Here is a 13653-nt window from a genome sequence, read left to right on the forward strand (position 1 = left end):
AGTATCTGTCATATTTTTTCCAACATACCATCATATTGCCATGGCATTATTACAAATTCATCTTGGTTTGTATTGTGATTTACACCATATGACATACAGTCAGACCCTAGGTGGCAAGGCTAATATTCACATTGCCAAAAAGCATCCATGATAGTTTTCTAGCTACCACTGCCTTTTTATCTGTAGGGAAAGGTGACAGAATGGATACATAGAGTTTGTAACACAATTTTTCATAATCTCTCTCAAGTAACTAAAGAAGTTTATAGAATGTTTTGTAGAGTTTACCAATGTGAAATTATGAATACCAATATCCAACCCCCTGCTACCTTACGAGTAACTAACAAACACACACATACACACATAATTAGGGTTTACTGCATAATTCTGGGATAAACTTTTATAATTCAAAAATGCACAAAGCATTATAAAAATAAAAGTGTCATGCACATTTTTAAATACAACATATAATATTCTGTGGTCAAACTGGACTCATAAGGCTGCCAGTGGGATTGTAATTTTACCTCTTCAGGATCCACTCTACAGACCCTTTTACTTTTCCCATCATGAATCGCACTTACTCTCTATCCAGAGATTATAATAATATCTGTCCCAGTCGAGAATGAAAACAATGAAGAATTACACTGGCTTTTTGTCCATTTTAGCTCAGAGCTAATTACTGCAGGACTCATACCGTGATCACGAGGAATGATCGGGTCATTAGGGAATGGACACAGTGATGGCAGTGTGGAGAACAACAAGAAGCTGTTAAAACAAATATATGTGTCTGCTCTATTTTATATATCTATTACTCTATTTCTGTATCTATATCGTATTCTATAGATATAGATACAGACAGAAATAAATATAAATATAGATATATATTTCATGTACTTGTTTTTTCTCAGCTTATTACACTATCCATTTATACAGAGTCTCTGTTCACCTGGACATTTTTAATGTCTGGCTCCTTGACATCTACTCTAAAAACATCCAGCTTGTTTACATCATAGCCAGCATTATTATACTGCCTGTCATCTGCTTATCTGTGTCATTTGGGAATGGCAAATGTTCTAAGTATTTTGGGATATAATAATGCTGAAAATAAGAAGTATTTGGATGCAGGCTCCTTCCCCTCAGTATTGTGTGTGTGTTGTCTGGTCTCTGCTTAATAGCCTCCAAATGGATAAACAGTTTCTTTAATTTAACTTTACTACTAATGCTAAGTAAGTCTGTTCCAGTTTGCAATAGAAACATTCTGCTCATAACTCTGTCTGTATTTATCTATTTATTTAATGCTTGTTAATGGGATAATTGGATTGGTCTGTGGACCCTCTTCAGCCATGACCAAGTAAAAGGGTATCAAAACAAGATGCATACAGAAAGTATAATAATCAATTATCAAATGTATTGATGAAGCAGGTATAATAATTTACAACTATCAGGTATAATACAAAAGGCAGACATTTACAAATATATTAAGTACAGAAGAAAGTTTAAACATAAAACTTATATTTAGTATACAATTCATATACTTAAAATAGTGAAATCAAAACGCATAGTAATACAATAAAATAGTTTATCACTGCATATGCATGTGATAAACATACAACAAACATGGATCATAATAAAATATATTTTACAACAACCATATATGTAGTCAAGAATTTTCTCTAAAATACTGCCTCTACACAGAAATAAAATGAAAAAAAATCTGTTATCTAGAAGAGATCATTTGTGGTCTGTTATCACAAAAATGAATCTGACTGTGAATTATAAAGTTGCTAGAAATAGGTCAACAATGCTATTCTTACAAGCAATGTATAATTATCTGTCTCAGTAAATGAAATAAACCAAAATTCCCCTAAAATTCTGACATGGAATTGATCAGCTTCTTCATCCTTAGCAGAATTAAACCTCTCCCCCTTCACCTCTTCATCCATAGCAGTATTAAACCTCTCCCCCTTCACCTCTATAAGATAAAACTAGTATCACTGAATGTTTTGTCAGTCACTTCCATGAGCATTCAACATATAATATCAGATGAGACAACAAATACTTCAATTTTAACCTACTACTTCAATTTACTTCCTTTTATTATTCTCATTTGTTGTACCTCTAAGGCTTCAAAGGCAAACCGGGCTCAGCAACATCTAAGAATCCATTACACGAACCACTGAAAATATTGGCATCTGCTATTACGTATCCTTCAGTCATCCTAATCAATGGATCTAGCAGAGAAGGTTAGGTCCTACCACATTTGAAGAAAGCAGTCATTGTGCATGCATATTGACAAAGGGTTCTTCCTTATTGCCCCAAGTAAACACTATCCAACTGCTATCTTTTAACTGCTTTCAAAGATTATCTTACATGCTATGTTTAGTAAACAGCATGGATTTAGTCTAACTGTGGCACAGTCACTGTATTTCCTGATTTGGTAGAGTACGTTCAAGATCAATTTTGAGTATGGCAAAGTTGTTGCAGATATCCTTCTTGAACCACCTAACTTTTTTATAGAATTTCCCATACCAAACTAATTGTGGTCTTAGAAGGTTATAGCTTCAGTCTTCTACTATCCAACTTATAGAACTAAAGATATAAAGAGGAATGATGCTATATCCAGCTTCTTTAACTGTTAAATTATATGCAACCCAAGATGAAGCACTTGGTTTGCTGCTGGTCACAGTTTATTGAATTTTACAACCAGGATTTATGGAATTTCAGTGTGAATGGCATATGCTAATTACTTCAATATCAACCTGACACTTACAGTGTCCATTAATGTCAAACTTGCAGCATTGTTTCATTCCTTACAATCTTGTGTAACCTGTGTGCCTAAATCTCCTTGATTCAATTCCTCCCATAGTTGCCTCAATATCTAACTGACCAAAACTAATTATTAAAGCTATGAAATAAACCGAAAAACGTCCACTAAAACGACTAATGCTAAAAGAGCACAAGAACAGCACAAAATCAGAAAAAGGTACTCGGGGAGTATAAGGCAGGCAAAGTCACTTTATAAACTTATGCAAATAGCAAAGTCTCTTATTAAAACGTGTTATTAGGATCCAGGTAAGCGCTTTCACAAATATAAAATTTGCTTCATCAGACCATCTCTCCAAACAAGCCAAAGTATCATTTAAATATCAAAACACACCCCTAAAACTATTTAAAACAGCCTATCAAAACCATTCATGGGCATGATGTCACTGAATTTTCATTTTCTCAAAGTAGCATGTATTACATTCATAATAGCAGCACAAAACCAGAAAAACAGTATAAATAATATTTGCTTAAAAGCAGATACATATCATTCATAAGCAACAAAAACAATAATATCAAAAACATCTTAAAAATGCAAAATACCGTAATACAGCAGTTTATAAGTTGTATTTCATTTATACACTATTTATGTAATTTCCTATTTCTGAGGGCTGGGGTAATCACAATATGTTTCTTTAAACCTATTCCCAAATGTGCTTTTAAATTCACTATCCACTTCAGCTCTCTCTCTTCAGTTCTATTGGACAGGCTCCCCATCCTAGCATGTCCCCATCCTAGCATCTTTCTTAACTAATTCAAGAATATTAAATCTAAACTGATGCTGTGTGCCTTGCTGCAGCATATGTTTTGCCAATGTACTATATGTATGGCCTTTCTGGTGCAGTATACACAATCTCTTATATGTTCCCTAAGGTGTCTATTTGTCTTCCCTACATAAAAGGAACTACAACATATGTACTGAGTGAGGTATATTGGATTCCTACTATTACAGTCAGCATCTACTTTTGGTTCATAAGACATACCGGTGTCAGGGTGTCTAAATCGTACTTGCTCATTTATATAACCACAATATGCACAATTATTACACTTCCTTGCTCCTTTACCTACAGAAATAGGCATATTACGAACAGCTCTCTTAGGATAGCACAATCGCTGTTTAAGTGAGTTAGTATTTCTATATACTATAAATGGTTTATAGCCTGCCAAACTTGATATCTGGCTATCCACCTGAAGTACATGCCAGTTTTTTTCTAGTATTGCGCTCAAATTCTTATTATCATTGCTGTAAGTACAGATAAATGCTACATTATCTAATCCCGTCTTATGGGGATTTTTCATATTTGTGTCCTGAAAAATATGGAACGGCCTCATTCATTCGTAATTCCTTCACTTGTTTACAGGCTGCTTCTACATCCTTTTTATAACCCCTCTGCTGAAAATCAGCATTTAACTGACACAGTTCATTTTCAAAGTCAACTTCTCCGTCAGTCAGCCTAGAGCATCTCATAGCTTGTCCTTTTAAAATATTTTTAAAAATGTGCCGAGGATGCATATTGGTTCTGTGCCCATATGTTGAACTTTGACATTCCTTCCTAAACCTACTCGTATGATGCATCTCATAACTTGCCCTTTTAAAATATTTTAAAAAATGTGCTGAGAATGCATACTGGTTCTGTACACATATGTTGAACTTGGACATTTTTTCCTAAACCTACTCGTATGAAACTGTCCGTCAGTATCCTTAGTGATTTTAACATCTAAAAATTCAATGTAATTGTTTGAATGTCTACCTGTGAACTTGAGAAAATTACTATTCTCATTTAAATATTGTACTTATTCTAATAACTGAGGTTCACTACCACACCGCAAGAAAAAAATATCAACAAAATGTTGAAAAAAATAAAGATGACACCTAGCAGATTCATGTGTAAAAAGAACACCCGTTTCCCATTCTGCCATGACCATATTTGTGTAGCTATTGGCACATGGTGTGCCCATAGCTACACCAGAGGTCTGTATGTAATACTTGTCATCAAATAGGAAAACATTATTTTCTAATACAAGCTGTAACAGATAAATCAACCCTATATGTTGTTCAGTATAGGCACTGTTCTGTGTCAAAAACTCTTCACCATTAATATTCCCAAATCACTGGGAATAACAGTAAAGAGAAAGTTTACTTCAATTGTTACCATTAGTTTCCATAGAAGCATCACTTGTACAGCTATACAACTCCTGTAAGAATTGTTTATTATCACACAATATATATAGTCATAGGACTGTAGTACCAGTTTCAGTTGTTTATCAATGTACATTGAAAGGGGCTCAGTGATCTACCCACTACCCTCTACTGTTGGTCTAAATGGAGGTGTGGCAGGATTTGTATGAATTTTGGGTAAGCCTTGTAGGGTGGGAAAGACAGGGTATTTGACAATCAAATACTTGAATAGTTCCTTATTAATAATAAAGCTATTCATATAGTCAGCTAAAGAAACTAAAACATTTTGCTGCAATTTCTCAACTGAGTTGATATCAATACATTTGTATACATTAGCATCCTGTAACATTGCATTAATGGTTTCAAAATAATATTTCCTGTCCATTATCACAATCAATCCACCCTTATCTGCTGGCCAAATTACTATGATATTATTAATTTCAAGTTCTTTCAAGGCTTGTCACTCAACTGATGTAAGATTTTCAAATCTATTTTTCATATTCACTTTCCCCTTTTCAAAATAACCATAAATCTCTTTCACATAGTTTATAAAATACATCCAGAACAGGATGACATTGAGGATTAAAACTGTTAGGTGTTCTGAATAAAAAATTACTTTCACTAGAGCTTTGGGTATTAAACATATTAAAGTTGTACATTATGCATAAACAGCTTCAAATCAATTAAAACATTAGATAGTTTGAATGTCTGAGAGGGGATAAAGGATAAACGCTTACTCAGAAGAGAAAGTTCAACGTCATTAAAGCACCTACTTGAAATGTTCCAAATCAGTTCTTGTTCACTGGTTCCCACATTTTCTTTAGTGTATTCCCCTCTTGAGTGGGGATCTTCCTTTTGTTTCTTCCTCGTTGGTCTATCAAATCTTTTGACTGCTTTCTTTTGGGACGAATTAGTAATGGCAGGGAAAAAAATGACTCTGCAGTGGACCCCATGACTTTCGTGCTCACTACTGGGTCTAGGCCTGCCCCTCTCGCTCTCATTGGCAGATCCTTCTCCTTGCTTGCATTTGCAATTGGAGTTTTGTATACGGAAGTATCTTTGATATCGGGGGATAGAATAGTCTCGGTTTCGTTAACTGTTGGCATCACAACAGCAGCACTCCCTTTTGGCATTGCCTGAGCATTTGAGTTGATTTGTGCAGTGTCAAATTGAAGTGCTGTATTTTTCCGCCATGTAAATACAAAGCCCCCTTCAAAGTCCTTAACATCTCTTTGTATTTTGTTTCTTTTTTGTTGCAAGAGCTTATTTTCATACAAATGAATATGCTCTACGTCACACAAACGAACATCAGCAGCTTCTGTTCCAAAAAGAGGACAAACTGTCATATGAAAAGTAGATGCTGACTATAATAGTAGGAATCTAATATACATCTCTCAGTGCATATGTTGCAGTTACTTTTATGTAGGGAAGACAAATAGACACCTTAGGGAGTGTATAAGAGATCATGTATACTGCACCAGAAAAGGACATACATTTAGTACATTGGCAAAACATACGCTGGAGCAAGGCACACAGTATCGGTTTAGATTTAATGTTCTTGAATTAGTTAAGAAAGATGCTAGGATGGGGATCATGTCCAATAGAACTGAAGATAGAGAGTTGAAGTGGATAGTGAATTTAAAAGCACATTTAGGAGTAGGTTTAAACGAACATATTGTGATTACCCCAGCCCTCAGAAATAGGAAATTATATAAATAGTATATAAATGAAATACAACTTATAAATTGCTGTATTAGGGTATTCTGCATTTTTAAGATGTTTTTGATATTATTGTTTTTGTTGCTTATGAATGATATGTATGTGCTTTTAAGCAAATATTTATACTGTTTTTTTTCTGGTTTTATGCTGCTTTAAGAAAATGAAAATTCGGTGACATTATGCCCATGAATGGTTTTGACAGGCTGTTTAGCATGTGTTTTGATATTTAAATGAACTTTGGCTTGTTTGGAGAGATGGTCTGATGAAGCAAATTTTATATTTGTGAAAGCGCATACCTGGATCCTAATAAAACATTTTAATAAGTGGCTGTGCTATTTGCCTAAGTTTCTGAAGTGACTGCCTGCCTTATACTGCCCAAGTATCTTTTTCTAATTATTAAAGCTCTTGACTCGATAATGAAAGGCAGACATGTGATCTACACCTTGATGGTTCATTGGTGGTGAAGTTTAGGTCACGGCCATGCCTCAGATAACTCTAGAAAGACTGGCAGCTGAGGTGCTGTAGAAGCCAGCTGGAGCAGAATAGGACCAAGCAGCTGAAGCCGACTCGCACTTCCTGGGGGAATGGCAAAAATAGATCAAAAGTGTCTGCATTCTCAAAATCTGTGGAGCTTAATACTGCCTAGACATGCACAACTACGCTGGAAGCTCAGGTATACAGGTGAAAAAACTCACACAGGGATGATAGTAGTAGGCCCTGAATCATGCTTTTTTTTGTCAAAAGAATGAGGGGTTTGAAATGTGGTTAGAAGCATGAAAGGAAAATCTCCTAATCTTTTCTGGATAATGGCTTTGAAAATGACTCTTGCTTTCCTGTCTTGATGTCCTAGGATACTAGAAGTCAGGAGGCATGAAAATCCCAATAGGGAACATGCAGTTGATGATGGGGGTGTGCCGACCAAAAGCTTATTAAAACAAAGACATGTCGTCTACCCTATTATATCACAAGGCAAGAGTTAACTCGTTAGTTCATACCTTTACCTTTTGGTGCACTGTTAAAAGTCAAGAATCCTTAAGGGATTATTCAGCATTCTTCTCTTTATTAGAATGCACTTTCTTAGGATTGTTGAGAAATGTTCTCTTTTCACAGTTAAAATCAGATGTATTCAAAGCTCTCAACCACTCAAAGCAAGAAATCTGGACAAAGCCATAAATAAAAGTGGAACAAAAGCCCAAAAATATGGACAATTTTTAAATGTTCCTCTTACAAACTTAGAACAGGTTTTACATTAGCCTGGATTATTTGAATGGTATGAAGTCTGAAACTCAAATATCTGTCATTATCTTGTAACTTTAATCTTGAATGATTTTCTGATAATTTGCCAGAAAACTAACTTTTTTTTCAAAAACAGACCAAAAATATGAGGCCAGAATCTGGACATTCTGCAAAAACCTGTGCAGTTGAAAGGTACGTATTTCAAATCACCATATGCATAGTACTGCCCTTAAAGTAAATAAATGACTTAGTCTAGTGCCTAATCATTGTAACCATTATATACATGATCAAAAACTTACAATGAAATTACATATTGTGTTGATACTGCATATGTTAAATATAAATACTCCTATAAAAGGTTCTGTTTCATCAATTGTTCTCTCATGATGTGTCTACAAGTACTAACTCTGCTCCATTTAGTTGTATAAAGCCGTTTGCCCCTTTCTCTGGTTAACATTTGTACAGTGGAGATAACTGGGTAGCTGGTAATAACTACACAGCCAATTAGCTAGATAAATGAATAGGCTATTCATTGTAACAAAAAAAAGTATTCCCCATCTTAAAGCTCTAGAATTTTACAGAATTTATTTGAGAACAGTGCTTTCCTTTCTAACTCTAGTAATGGCATTCAAATATTGAAAGCATATTTATCTTCTAAAATGTATCGAAGAATAGTGCATTTCCTTTCAAGCATTTAATGTGTGTATGCCACTACTGAAGTATATTAATACTACAACTGCATTTAGACTTTCATTACTCTAGCACCTACTCAGTTTTTCATGATAAAGCAGCTGTTGTATAGCAATGTTGTTCTGAAATTAATAAAAAATTGGATATAATAAAATGTTTTAAAAGGAAGCACATAACTATGAATTTTCTTGTTCTACTCTGATGTATTTAGTGATTTTGAAATGGTAGTTTGTAGACGTGTAACAAGGTTTAGCCTCACATTAGTATATAATATGTACATACCATCAAATTTCAGTAGGGTAGTTTCTACAGAGATTGCATTTTTACCTCAATGACACGAACACGTTCAAGAATGGCAGTACTTTCCAGGTATTTTGATTGAAAGAAATTAATTTATTTTGATTAATGTGTCTCTCATACTAAAGATTTATGCACCCCATCATATGGTAAGTCTGTTTCTCCTTGCAGCCATTCAGTAGTGGACTGAGTTGGTTTGTTCGTTGATTTACAAATCTTGGTGTTAGCTGGAAATAGTAGTAAATCCAGCAACGCACTGGTTGTTGCTGAAAATGCACTATTGATGGGAAAGTGCTCATTGAAGTAATTGCAGTACTTTACAGATGTGATGATATTAGGTAGTGCCATCTGTGCCAGGGAGAGTAGGGCAGTGCATGTGTAACATATGCCAGCATAGCTAGCTGGAGTTTTGCAATGAATTTTGTGTCATTTGACTATTACACTGATTTGTACAGATGCTTGTATTAACATGTATTTGTTAAGTTGCTTGTGTTAAAAACGCAACAGTGGGTTTTGCTGGTCAGAAAAATACATACGTGTATGTCAGAGAGTATTATTAAAACTGATTAAATGTGTATGTTTTAACAGATAATTCTGGAAGGGAAGAGGTTAATCTCATTCCAGCTAATTTTGAAAAATAGGTTGAAAATTAAATGGGTTGGTTTAGCCCATAAAGATTTTATCTTACAGGTCTAACTGCAGCCAGAGAAAAGATGTCTGGAAAAAACAGGACTAAGAATCATGCTGCATTGTCCTTAGGGGTGAACTAATTGCTATAATGGAAGGATGGAAGTTTTTGAAAATGTTTTATAGCTTTCAGATGCTACAACAGATCTTAACAAAGCTCTGTGTATGTATTGTAACAGAGTTGGGTGAACAGATGTGAAAGCAGAAACACAGCGATTGTTACACATTCTAACCAGTATCTTACATAACTATGGTACTACTTTAACCTATTAGACTTAATATGCTTAAATTTGTCTATTATGATCTGCCTAGACACTGTTTCCTATTCGTTGTGATCTTTACTCTTCCCTGGACATTTATCTATGTACCTTCTTACTGTAGCATTTCTTGTACCCACTCTCTGTCTTCTGATAATCCTTCTATGACTCTTTGACTAATACCCTGTACTCTCTCCCAGTTTGTCTCCATTTCCCCTAAAACTGTATTATTCACTTTCTGCTCACACTCTTTGCAGTTTGCTCAGACCATTCACAAGCCTCAGGATCCCCCACACACACACACACATTCGGTTCTAAAGCAAAGTTTCAGCAAAAGCTCAAATCAGCCCTGGGAAATCTCAACTTTTTACAAAAGCCTTCCTTTACAATTAATAATTAGGTGAATGTCACTGAATTGTTTAACAATTTTCTCTTACTTTGTAACTATCATTGTGAGGTGGGCACAGCTGCATTGAGCTCCATTCAGCTTTCAACTTGGAGAGCGTTAAGCAAGTCGGCCACTATTTAGCAACATACTTTACTAATTATATAAGGTCCTTACTCCCTCTGTATGCAAACAGGTGAGCTCCAGAATCTAAGGTTAAAACTATTCAAAAAAAATGTTAGTTTAGTCCCAATTCCCTTAGCTCTACTCTTCCCTTAAAGAGCTTGCTAGCAACATTTACTAATAGACCAACAGCTACTGATTGTCTTCTCACGCATGTAATCCCACTCCATTCACCCTCACTATGCTTGGGCTCCCCACCCACCCCCCATATCATTTCCTTTATACCTAACCATTGTTAACACCCACTCTGCACCTTACTTCCCCTTCCTGTTCCTCACACAAACCATAACTAATCCCGCCCCTCTCCTAAACTACACTTTCAAACTATTACTTCTCCTTCCACTACACACATTACTCCTACCCCCCTACTCAAACATCACTAATACAACGCACTCTCACATACCTACCTGCAAAATAAGCCTACTACTTCCACCCCAAATCATCAATTTCAGTACACTACCACCCAATACTCTTACCTATCATGCCTTTCTCTACTACCCCTTTTGTTGTTCTACCTCCATCTCTTCTCCTTCACAGTCTCACCTCACTTAATATCTAGTTATCTCCTATTCTCAAAGTTAATCTCCTTATCATTTATTTGCTATTTTTGCTTCTATCTTTTCTACTGAAACTCTTCTTCCTAAAATCAAAATTCCCCCACCTACACCACATTCCCTAAAAATAAAACAAAATATTTTATCTTTAACTTATACAAAAATAACTTCCACTACTACCCTAACATTCTTCTGCTTGCAGGCCATATTCATCCCAATCCAGGCCCCACTCAACACAACTCCACCTCTGAACCCCCCCAAAGAAACAAATCTCCTTTTACTCAATAAACACTAGAAGTATATTAAACAAGGTTAGTGAGCTTCATGCTTGGATCTCAATCCACACCCCTGATGTCATAACCCTAAGAGAAACATGGCTAAATCCCTAACACCATGACAAAGACTTTCTCCCTCCTGGCTATAGTACACTGCGCCTTGACCCCCAAAAGAAAAAGGGTGGATGAGTTGCCATTGTTTTCTCTAACCACCTTACTCTGACAACTCCTAATAAAACTATCCCAACCTTTTCCCCGACTGAAATACTGACAGCTAACCTTGTAATTAACAGCCATACCACCATCATTCCCAATGAAACCATTATTCTTGGTGATGTCAATATTAATTGGTTAACTCTGTGTACCTCGGATTCTTCCTTACACATTAACTTGCACGGATTTACTCAACTTATCACTGTTGCCACCCATACCAACAACTCTCAAACACACAGCAATCTTATCGACTGGATTTTAGTCTCTCATCCCTCTAAATATCACAATCCTGAAACCCTTCCCAACACACTAAGTGATCACTCCCCAATAAAAGTAAAGTAACCAGATACATCCCCACTCAATCAGATACATCCCCCCTCACTTTACTAAACAGCATAGATTTATCACATGCCACAAGCTTACTAACTTCCACCCAGACATCCTTAAATCTCTTCTCTCTAAAGTTAACTGGAAATTCCTTACCCAACTCCCCTTTGACAATGCTGTCCTGTCTTTCAACTCCACCTTTATCAGTATTCTTGACTCACTTGCCCCACTTCGCACAGTCCGTATTAAATTTAATATATCTCCATGGCTATCAAATTCTACCCACATCCTAATGAAAAATGAAGATAGAGCATGGAAAACATGGACCAAAACAAAGCTCCCAGCAGACCTGCTAAAATACAAAGAACTTAGAAATCAGACCAAAAAGTGTATTAATAAACCCTCAGCCTTGAAATCTAACCCCCAAAACTGTTGGAACTCATTAAACCACATACTACATCCTGGTGATCCCTGCTCCCTCAATCCTTGTCCTGATAAGACTCCCAAAGATACTGTCTCCACCTTCAACACATTTCATTCCCTCTATATCCAAACTATTTAACCCCAGTGCCAACTCATTTACCTTTAATAATACTTCAAACTACTCTCTATCAAATCCCACTAAACTCTCATCAAATTCTTTTCCCCCAAAACCTATACCTACTAGCAACACCAAATCCCTACTCTCTAAACTCAACCTTGCTCAGCTTCTACCGACAACATGTCTTCCCTTTTCCTTCAGTTAACTTCTGACTCTCTACTGCTCCATTTCAGAATCCAAAGGCCCTTCTGTATGGAAACAATTCTTCACTCTACCAATACATAAAGGACATAACTCCTCAGACATCACTAATTTTAGACCAATTACCATCCTCTCTCCTCTCTCTAAAGTTCTAGAAACATGCATACATAAACAAGTTATGCACTACCTACTCTCCGAATCTCTTCATAACTACTCAACATGGCTTAGGCCAAAGCATAGTACTACTACTGCCCTACTATCATTCCTTAATACCATATCCCTTGCCAGAGATAAATACAAAACTTGTCTCCTGCCTATTCTTAGATCTCTAAAGCTTTCAAAACCCTCTCTCATCCTCTCCTTCTGCACAAACTAACCAATCTGAACTTCTCCCCTGCTACTGTTGCATGGTTTTCCAGCTACCTCACTGACAGATTTCAAGCAGTGAAGTGGCAATCTGCACTCTCCCCTCCTCTCCCAGTTCAAATGGGTGTTTCTCAGGATTCCATCCTTGATCCACTACTTTTCAACATCTTCACTTATCTTTATTCTTCTTGTCCTCAGTCATCACTGGTCCAATACGCTGATGACTCTGCTGTCATCACCATTGCTGACTCTCCCTCTGAACTCATCTCTATAACATAGATAGACTTCCTTTAACTTAGTAGAAAACTGGCTCTCTGATAACCAGCTTATCCTTAACCCCCCCCCCCCAAAAAAAAAAAAAAAACTAAGCTACTGCTTTTTCTTCCTAAAAACTACAACCACATTAAATCCACTTTCACAATCCTATCCCTCAATAACACACACATTGAGGTGGAAACTAGCACTAAACTCCTTGGTGTCATCATTGACAACCAACTTAAATTTGATGTACACATTAACAATTGTATCAAGAAAACCCATCAGAAACTAGGGATCCTCTACCATAACAAAAAGTTTCTTACCAGTGAAGTTAAAGTAACTCTCTCTTATGCCTACCTCCTACTCAGTCTATTATATGATTCTCAAATTCTTACTTGCCTCATCTCCACACTCCTTGCCAAACTTGAATCTACCTACAACATGACAGCCAAATTTGCAGCCAAT

The sequence above is a fragment of the Protopterus annectens genome, chromosome 1.part2, assembly GCF_019279795.1.
Source record: "Protopterus annectens isolate FY-2018-M chromosome 1.part2, PAN1.0, whole genome shotgun sequence".
Taxonomy (NCBI): domain Eukaryota; kingdom Metazoa; phylum Chordata; order Ceratodontiformes; family Protopteridae; genus Protopterus; species Protopterus annectens.